This window comes from Thermobia domestica, chromosome 6 (genome assembly GCF_964235325.1).
Source record: "Thermobia domestica chromosome 6, izTheDome1.hap1.1, whole genome shotgun sequence".
Lineage (NCBI taxonomy): Eukaryota > Metazoa > Arthropoda > Insecta > Zygentoma > Lepismatidae > Thermobia > Thermobia domestica.
In genome coordinates this window covers 139,900,545-139,908,775 of record NC_137459.1, presented here as the reverse complement: position 1 = coordinate 139,908,775, position 8,231 = coordinate 139,900,545, and positions in this window count along the sequence as shown.

Genomic DNA, 8,231 nt, shown 5'->3' with positions numbered 1-8,231 from the left:
GTAAACTGTGCTTTGTTATGACTGTGGATCCCTAAGGGTTATTATCTTTGTATGAATTGAGACTTTCCTCTGGCTTAAATAGCGTGTTGAAAGCACATTGAGACTCGATGTACGTGCTTCAATGTTGCACCAAAAGGGCAGTACAAATATTTCGGAATCGGAAATGATTCATTTTGCTTTGGACGGAAAGTTCTTTACAATAATTTAAAGAGAAGAAGGAAGAATTGAAACGCAATTCGCATTTTGAGAGGAGATTATATCTGGCAAGTTGGAAGCCACAAAAAATTTCCTTACATATCTTAAGGTAAGTCGTACAAAGTAACGCATTCATTTTAATAATTTCTACGTAAATTAAAAACTACAGGAACGTAACTTTCTTTATATAAATATTAGGATGCAGAAACAGAAATAGAAAATTACAGTTTTCAGTTACAACTTTATTGAATTACCGGTGCGGATGGAATCCAACACAACTACACAAAATGTACTGTGGAGAAACCACAACTTAAGTGTTCATAATAAATGCACGCGTAAACTACTGCCCTAAGTTGTACATTTAAACGTCCCGCAAAGGCATCTAACGAAGGTAATATTATGGGGTGTCGGATATTTAGTTAAAATTAGTTTCTGCTCGTTCATTGGTTTATGGGAAGTTCATACTTCATACACTACTTCAATCGCTGACTAAGGTTAGGTTAGTAATTGAGTTGGTTTCTGATTATGTATAGCGATTGTCTTTTAGTTCCAAGAGAATCGACTGAACTATAAGCCTACCACGATTTCACGAAAATTATCTTTAAAAATGAAGTGATAAGCAAATAATTAACTCTTCACTCTAATATTGATCTTGATTGTGGTTTTATGATCAACAAGAACTGAATGTTCTTATTTTCTTTTTCAGAAAAAAATCATGCTAATGTTTAAAAGAAGTATGGTGGATACAAGGAAAATAGTTATGTTCATCCTCGGAAACGTTGTGCCTCATTACAGAATTACAGAATTCGTAGTACAAACTGAGTTTTCATTGTCCATTGTGAGCACGAAGCTCTCATCAACTTAGTAAAAGGTAATAATTTATTGAGGAACCACACAGTGGTCAAAGGGAGACGGTATCCGGTGATATGCCATGCTGTCTCTGGTTTCTCAGTGATCAAAGATATACTGTCACTAAAAAGTACATGCTAAATAACATTTAATAAATCCATTTCTATACACAATAATTGACAAACACCTTGCACGTAAAAAGATTTTATTTCTTATGTAAAAACAATTTCTAAGTTGAGAAAAAATACATTTTTGTTATCTTTTTCGTAAATTTTGTTTTTAAAATGAGGTGTCTTCAAACAAGTTCAGCTAGTTTATATTTTTATGTGCCATGTTGAATTGTTTCTTTTTATGTATATGTGTGTCTCCTTGACTTAATGCATATAAATGTCGTATTTTGAGCGTGGTTGGATTTAGGGCTTGTCTGTTGTAGGGGCGGATTTTTCGAGGGTTTGAAATACCCCTCAGTCGAGTGGGAAGGCCAGGAGTTTTCTTACAGGAAATTGTTAATATAAAAACTGAGTTTTTGAACATTTTCGTGTATAATTCTCTAAAATACAACATAAGGGGATTTTTTTTTCTTCAGAAAGTTATTGACGGCATTAAAGTCTCTGTATGTCTCTCCACCCTGCTAACAACAGAGAAGTTCTCCAATGTTTTTTAGTCATTATGTAAATAGAGATGCAATCTTTTAGGGAACATACCCTCACTGTATTTCAACATTTAGGTACACGGTATATCGAGTCAAAATCGTAATAAAACATATCGCCTATCCTTTTTCTTCGCTTCAAACATTGGTACCATAAGTGCATTACATATTTTAAATGTGTCTATTTACTTTAGATGGCAATGCTTTTTATACCTAGAATGTAACGTATTGAATCATTCAGGTTCTTTACTGTTTCTTATAGAAAAGGGGCACTGACTAAATATTAAATCTGTTCTGTATGTTATTGATCAGTCAAGGTGAAGGTTTTGTGTCAATCCAAATCAATGTACTCTACAGCAGGCAGTCAGCAGCAGTTTTCAAGGACAGCCACAAAACACTCTTATTTTATCACTTTTATTTTTAAGCTGCGACAACTTTCACCAATTATTTTCAGTAATCTTTATTGTAAAATAGTTTTTGTTCAGTATTTTTTTTAAATGTATTACTTGTTTCTGGTAACGTTTTTCTCTCTTTTTAAAAGGTATTCAGAATCTGAAGTCTCCAACTAATGTTATTTCTTGGAAGATTAGATGTAGCAATATAGTTAAGGATGCTGCAACTGTTGTTAACAGTAAGATCAAGGATACTTTACAATCACTGGGATATAAATGTATCACAGTTAACATATGGAGTACATCCAGACAAAGTTTCATGGGTGTCACAGCTCACTGGGCAAGTTATATCACTTGCAGGTTTGTGCTCGTTTCATTCTCTGGTACTTTGGATGGCGAACTATCTCTGCTTCATTCAGTTTCTACAAATTTTACCTTTCTCAGCAGACAGTCTATATCGGTTGATCTTTTCTCAATGTGAACAGAAACATTTTCATACTACATTCTGTTGAGGTACTTAGAAACGATTCAATTGGAAAATCTTTGGTGACAAATGGCTTCACTTGTAAACTTGTCATCAGAAGAATCCTTAAAATTAAAAGCGCATTTAATATGCCGTTTGACATTCTTAAGTACATTTACTTATTGTTCAAAGCTTTGAGTATGAAGTTTACTTGTACAGTATTTAAAATTATAACAAAAATCCTAATGCACAGCAATAAAAAAAATCTTATTTATATGTACGTGTATCTCAAGCTCATCTAATTGAGGAAGAATGCACAAAAGTTTTAATCTTGCTCCCATAAGGTAATATGGAAGATGTAAAACTTTGAGGCTAGTTTTCTCAAAATACTGCTTTTGTAGTATAGTCTATATTATATAGATCACTCTTGCTTTCCACACATCATATTGAAATATCTTTGTATAAGAAACTGATAAAGTTATTTTTTTTCACATTTGCATGATAAAAAAAGTATTTTCCTTTAAAATGCAGCCTTTATTTAAACACGCCTAAGTTTTTAAGTGCTAAAATGGTATACTATTAGGTCCTTTGTGTAACTAACTTCTATTCTTTGGGCCATGAAAGAAAAAGTGTTATGAAAGGAACTTATTTTTCGTTTTATTTTATTTTCAGATAAATGCTAATCTCATGAGACTATCAGCAGCACTTGCGTGTACTCCATTCAAACGAAAGTATTCACATGACAGGATAGCCGAGTTACTTTTGGGCACCTTGCACGAATACGACTTTCAGCTGACCAAGGTAACAAAAATTGTAACGGCTTCACAAAGAAATTCATCCAATATGGTGAAGGCTTTTAGTGATGGATCTGCACTTTCAAGGAGTGGACCATCTGAAATGGAAGAAAATGTTAATGGTGAATCTGATGATGATAAGACGGAATCTTCGGACTCTGATATTGTGGATGTAGGAGAAACTTTAGAACGTAGAATTTCATTTACATCGCCAGCTGATCAGCGTTGTTGTGCTCATAGTGTTATGTTAACCTTGTTGTATCCGTTGATAGTAAAGATGAAGTAAGTGAAGGGAACTACAACATACATCAACACTCTACCTTCGTAAAGTGTAATGCTCTGAAACTTGCTATCGAAATCCTCGTAATCATGCGAAGTTTCCAATGATATTGTCTAGTAATCTCTTGCGTCCATAACATACAACAAGTGGAATTCTTATTTTGATAGTTTAATGAAGCTTCAAAACGTAAAAATAAGTTTAATGATTCATGTCTTCCACTGGGAATTCCCACTTTTAAAGGTAACGAGCTGGAATTTCTTGACGAATACTTAAATTGAATGCAGCCCATCGCAGAAGAACTTGATCGGCTCCAATCGTCTGACTCTTTCTTTTACGGCGAACTCATCCCAGAACTTATTCGCACCAAAAAATTTAGATGAGACAATACTGAAATAGGTAGTTATTTGAATCTGCAGGCTACAATTAGGCCAAAAGAGGGCGAAACCCGGACATTAAAAAAACAGCCGAAATCATTTCTAAAATGGCCATGATACTCCATTCTGCAACTCAGAGAAAGTCCCAAAAAATCCCACGTAGGTTTTGATCACTCTGACCGCCATATTGGTAGCCTATTTCCAACGCCAAAAATTTTCTCAGCAACTACAGCATTTACTTTAACTATAACACATGTTGTAAACATAGCAGAGATATAAACTATACATTGTTGAAAATAGATTTAATCAGTTTTCCTATTGTGTAAAAATCGAGTAAATTTACACTATCCTGAAATAGGTAAACGGGAAATTCCATAAAATGTTTCAGAATGGAACTGAAAAATTAAGTTTTTGGATCTTTATTACAATATTGCAGAGAGAATAGTCTAATATAAATAAAATAAAGAGTTTGTTTGTGTGTTTGTCTGTTTGTCTGTCTGTGTGCGGCCTGGGGTCTAGACGAGTGGACCGAGAGTTACCAAATTTCGGTCAGGGCTACCTTGCCCATGCCCCAGATTGAGACGAAGCCCTTTTTCCAAATTTCGAACCAGGGAGGTCCCAGGATGCGTTTACCGGAACCGACTTGGGAACCAGACAAATTGACCGAGAGTTACCAATACCTTGGTCAAGGCTCCAGGCCAGAGTTAAACGTTTTTGTCAAAATTCGAACCAGAGGGTCACAGTGGGGTGTTTACCGGGACATACAAAAGTAGTAGAAAATGACCGATATTAGTGTTGAATTCATAGTTTTCGCGGTCGCTGAAATCAATGCTGAAACTCCGATCGCAATAACTTCCAAATTCACGCTATTCGGCTCCGGGCCGGGGTCTCCGGGAAGGGGACTCCAAGACATATAAAAGTAATCCAAAATGACCGATATTAGTGTCAGATCCATAGTTTTCGCGGTCGCTGAAATCTGTGGTGACCTTCCATTAGCGATAACTTGCAAATTTAGTTACAAATGTATGCGGGGTCTCCGGGGGAGGGGATACTGAGACATGTAAAAAAATAGCACAAAATACCGATATTAGTATCAAATCCATAGTTTTCACGGTCGCTGAGATCAATGGTGATACTCCCACAGGCATTGACTTTCAAATACAGTCCCCGTGCGAGGCATGGGTATATTCAACTAGTCATAAAATATGTGCAAAATTATTGACCACACCCTTCTCAGTAAAGTACTAAAAATAAATAATATTAATATTTTCTAAAGGTGAGATTTTAAAGTTAGATACAAGTAATGCACTAAATTCCCTCTTGACTCGTATTGTAAGATTTTCACCTACATCCACACGTTTTGAGTGAAGTTACGTATCAGTGGGTAAGTATTTGCAGCAGTTTCAATGTCCTCTACAAACTTGAATTTTCGGTTCTTTGGAGAAAGAAAAACCGGGAAAATTTCGATAATTTGAGTGAAACTTTAATATATACAGAGTGTTTCAAAACAACACCGACAAGGTTTGGGAGGTGATTCCTGACACCAAGACAAGACAAAAATATAGACTAACCTGGGTTCACAAATGCTTCCTTTAAGAGCTTAATGTGCTATATGAACATAAACGAACACAAACACTCTATCGTATTCGCTCACATTCTGTCGAGGAGTTCCTAGAATAGTTATCAACCAGTCAGTAGTATGTTTCTTTTGTACAAGGGAGGATCAAATGGAAACCTTAAAAGTGCTATATATTTTAGAATGTATCAATAAATAGGAAATCTTACCTCTTATTTTTCAACGTAGTTGCCTTGATGTTGAATGCAAGTATTCCACCTTTTCGGAAGTGCATGGATATCACGTTGGAAAAATTCTTTTGGTCGAGATTGTACCTACTCAAGAACCGCATTTCTAATCTTTACAACACTAGTGGAATACTTTCTTCCCATCACTTTTTGAATGGTCCAAAAATATGAAAGTCACTAGTGGCAAGGTCTGATGAATAGGGAAGATGAATGAGACACTCACATTTGATGTCATCGATAGTATCAACGTAGTATGCGGTCAGGAGTTTTCATGCAGTAGGAGGACACCTGAGGACAGAAGTACTCGTCGTTTACGCCTGATTCTAGGGCAAATTTGATTTTCCAGCAGGTTTGAATACGAGGTACTGGGCACTGTTACTTCTTTTTCCATATGCTGTTCCAAAATTACTCCCTTGGCATCCTAGAAGAAAGTGAGTATGACCTTTCCTGCTGAGTTGAGTGCGTTTTTTTTTTTTTTTAATTCGGCCAAGAAATATGTTGTCGTTACTTGATTGCTTTCTTTTGATTTCTGGTTGATGACAGTGAACTCAGGCCTCGTCGCCTGTAACAATCCTGTCTGAAATAAATCACATTCGACGTTGAAATGACACAAAAGTTCTTCCCAGGCATAGACGCGACAATCTTTCAATTCAACAGTCATCTGACGTGGGACCCATCTTGCAGACACCTTATTGAAATGAAGAAAATTATGCACAGTGTGTTGAGCTGAACCAAAGCTAATATTCATGATTTCGGCGATTTATTTCAGCGTAATACAACTGTTTTCCTTTACAGCCTGTTCCGCTAACGCAATTTTTATACGATCACTACGCGGTGAGCCTATCCTGATCAAGGAACATCCTCCACAGATATTATGCCACTATTAAACTTCCTGCACCACCCGCATACTTGCTGCAGGAACAAACACGAATCACTATACTTTGCTGCCATCCTGTAGTGAATTTCAAGTGGTTTCACACCTTCACTGCTCAAAAAACAGATCACCGAACACTGTTCTAACGGGGCACATGCCGACAGTGGGACGTCCTTCTTGATACTGACGCTGCCACGTTCGTCGTTCTTCCAGGAATACTCTGCCACTTGTCGGTCATTAAGTACAGCTCAAGGCATATTACTGACACGTCTCGAGGCAATTGTCCAACTTTATGGCATTTGATTGCATTTTTAAGGTCTTCGTCTGATACTCCCTCATATACAATAATAATTTATATAATATATTATGCTCAATACGAAATACCAACAACCAGATAAGTATGACTAAAGAGAAAAGTTTAAGTGTAAACGGAAGCATACTGTGCAAGAAATTATTATTTACAGAAGACAAGTTATATAAAGTAATATTTGAAGAGTTAACTTATTTAAGTTATCACACTTAAAGTTTATTAAATTTAGTGATAATACATCTAAAGTTTTAATGCCTCGAAAAGTAGCCAAAGTAAAAATAAGTTTATTTCGTCAGTAGTTACACAGTACTAGGTTGTCTCAGAAACAGACTGACTTAAACGAGGCAATTAGACATATTAATTTTACTTCCTACTGTTACGATACTATACGTCGGAGATCCCTGGTTCGATTCCATAGACGGACTTTTGGATTTACGACATCTACTTCGCTGGATTATTTTTATTATTTTTTTTCTTTCCTCGGAAAGTTCAATTATGTAGTCTCAAGCTTCCTAGAAGCATATTTGTATACCTTTCTGTTTTATTAAAAGATAAGTGCAATAGCAGATTCCTTTAACCTCATATAAAGTCAATATTCTTGTTTGTTTTCCTACCTTTGTGCAACTGATCAACTTTCTACCTGTGTCTGGCTACGTTTCCATTTCTTGGCAGTGTCACTGGTCTGCGTTTGAGGACATTGCTCACATTCAACTTATTTGTAAATATTTGGAGCGCCCAGTTAGCTCTTCTCTAGCTGACTCATTGGATTGCCTCAACTAAAAGTTATTGTCTGGTAACTACGTCAACGATTATTAAGTGTGTATTTTGTATTTTCTACTTTTCGCTGAGATTTAGCTTTGCACTTGAAATTCTTCAGAAAGTACAATTCAGGATCAGGAGGTGAAGTCCCCAGCGTGTGAGGTCTTCGACTCTCAAACGTTTTGACTCATGTGACTTCACGAACACGGTGTTAGGAGAAGGTGAGTTATGGAGTGACCATATTTGGTATTGAGGAAATCAGGAGGTGTGGTTTGAGGCCTCAGTGCGGGAAACAAAACTGGATGGTGAGTGTTTCTCGGGGTACTTCGTTTGGAGTTGTAAGAACAGCAACGAGCCAGCGAGAGAGGGAGGAGAAGAATGGAGTTACTATCTTTGAAGAAGGTACTGTTTATTTCGTCGAAACAATAAGTGACTACGCCAGATTAATTACTCTTATACTTAATTTTCCTTACCTTATCTGCTGCACTT